The sequence below is a fragment of the Canis lupus genome, chromosome 9 (assembly GCF_011100685.1).
Source record: "Canis lupus familiaris isolate Mischka breed German Shepherd chromosome 9, alternate assembly UU_Cfam_GSD_1.0, whole genome shotgun sequence".
Taxonomy (NCBI): Eukaryota; Metazoa; Chordata; class Mammalia; order Carnivora; family Canidae; genus Canis; species Canis lupus.
Genome location: NC_049230.1, coordinates 35,129,263 through 35,132,001, shown reverse-complemented (window position 1 = coordinate 35,132,001; position 2,739 = coordinate 35,129,263).

Genomic DNA, 2,739 nt, shown 5'->3' with positions numbered 1-2,739 from the left:
CTTCCATGTCCCCGGACAGCCCCAGGACCATGTTAATCCAGTGTTAACCTCTGTGGGTGGCCTGCGCTACCAGAAACACAGGAAGGTATTTCAAAGGGTAGGGTGTATGCGTGTGTGTATGTGTGTGTGCGTCTGTGTGTGCACGTGTGCGTGCCCACACTTGGAGAGCATTCACCTTCTGACCTACAGTTGAGGCCACGACAAGGGAAAAAAAAACAACCCACAATTATCTAAGAAGCAATTTTTGCTGCAGGACCTGGGTCCACTGTTATCTCACATCTCTTGATATGTGCATGGATGGGACAGGAGTGGAGAGTTCATGTGAGTTCTTTAAAGGTTTTGATAATATAATCTTTGATTTTCTCAGGGGCCAGGTGGTGAGGTCTCTCTCATAGGGAAGGTTGTGGGGAGATTCTCATTGCTGGGGTGGGAGGGCTCTGTGTACATCTTAGAGTTCCTGGCCTTTGGTTAGCAAGAGAAGCTGCAAATCTTGTTTGGGGAGCAGGAGGCCCACTCTTTTGGCTTCTGGAGATTCTGTGAGACTACCCGAGACATGCGCTCAGCTAAGCCACAAAGTGCACCCTGAGAGTAGAGCTGACTGCTCAGTTCTGAGGTCTGAGGGATGACTTTCAGAGAAGGTCATGTGCTAAGTGCCACCTGATGGGTATTAAAAAATGTTTTTTCCTTCGAGAGGAGGGAAGATGCAACCAATAGCATCTCTGTCATCATTCAGGTTTTCTTATACAGTACAAAGTCCTTCCCCTCAGTCCCCAATGTCCAGTCTCTCTCTCATGTACAAGACTCGGCCTCTCAGGCACCATCTGCATCCTATGACTGGCAATTACGAGACACACTTCACCTGGCAACGTCCCCAAGAGACCACATTGGAGCTGCTGCCAGGCAGAGCCTGTTCTGCTCCCAGAAAATCCTCGCCTCTGGAGCAAGAAAGCCCAACAGAAATAAAAACAAGAATTGAGAAAACATTCATTTCTTCCAGTAAATTCAGCCAGTGAGCTCAGAGAAGCAAGGATAACTCTCCAGTGAGGTGGATCATGTAGTCCCTAATCCAGCTCTTTAGCATTGAACATCACCAGACCATCCATGGGGCTGGTGTGAACTCTGTAATCAAATTTGGGAAATCACTAAACTCTTTGCATGCTGAATAGCTATTTATATATTATATAAATAAATAAATAAATATATATATATATTTCTCTCTCTCTCTCACAAATGCAGGCCACATGTCAAATTCAGCTTTGCTTTTTACAAATGAATAAACAATAAAATGAATGCTGGAGGGGGTATTTGGAAAGACATCTATTTAAGTTTTTATTACACATTTGATGTTAAAAACTAAGAATGTTTAGATAAAAACATATTAAGTAAATAATAAATATATATATATAAATATAAATATATATATAAACACACACACACAGACACCACAGACTAAACTTTATTAGAAGACACGATAGCCAACAGGGGATATGGAACTTCAAGTGTTTTGTTATATAGCGTGGACATTCTATTTTACGTATCGGAACATAAAGCCATTTTACAACTGTGAAGTGTGTGGATGCTCTTTACTATTGACTTGTCATTTCTTGGCTCAGCAATGGTCTCAGCCTCCCTTTTGCTGGTATTTTTTCTGTGCCTCTGAGCATTTATACCATGGAGCCTCTGAGCCTAGAGTGAAGGAATTTAGAGCCAACAGAACAATCGTAACTTTGATGGCCTGCTATTCCTCAGATGATGGGTCTGGATTCTGGGACCCACAAACACCCCAGGAGGCCAAGACAGGAAGCACACAAGAATCTGTCACTGTGTAATAGTCAACACACAACCTGGTAGTTTGAAGGAAGTGGTCTTATGAACAGGGAATTCTTGGTGGGATTTGTGCAGCTTCTTCTGACAAGGAACTGAAGAGCAGGTTGGAGTGAGAAGCTGGGGCTTCCTGGAGCAGTCAGATGTATGAGCTCATCAACCTCCTGCACCCCAGAGAAAGGAATCAAGTCCTTGCAGAGACCTCTGCTTCCTACTCCTCAGCCAGATCCCTAAAGCTTGGCCACAAGATAGAGTGGGAAGAAGGGAGATGAAATTCAGTCCAGGTTCACCCTATTAAATTAGAAGGGAAACTGGTGTTGGAAGGTGTGTCGGGTCCTCCTCCTTATAACCCCTTGCCTCTTGCTCCTTCCCTCATGGCTCCTCTTCCTGAGCTGCTCATTGTCGTCCACTGTCTCCATAGCTAGCTGGTCTGAGAAGTCACAAGAAGAGGAGACAAGGATATAGGTGTTCTTTAAACCCTCTTCTTCATCAGGATGAAGATGAGGTATCCTGCTGGGTAAAAAGTCAACCTTGTCATCTGTTTCTCCCAGGTCACCGCCCTGAATCTTTAGGGTGGCTCTCTGCATTAAACTTCTTCCTGTGGAAGGAGGCCAAGCTTCTCTTTCTTTGGCTGTTGGATCCCATCTTGGGCTGGTTGGTCACAGAGAAAAACTTAACTGAACCTGGCTTAGGGGGCAAGGGAAGGGGTGGACTCTTCCTAACTCATGCCTGCTCTGCTCTTTTCCTTCTGGCTTTAGACTGCATTCTGGGATACTCCACGCTTCCAGAACCCCAGACAGAGGACTGGGAGCTAGATGTGGGTTCCCAGGCTCTCTGCAGACACACAGTTGTCTGAGTCCAAGGTAAAGAAAGCTGTCTCTCAAGGAACATTCTGCCTCTAGGCAGCCCATACCT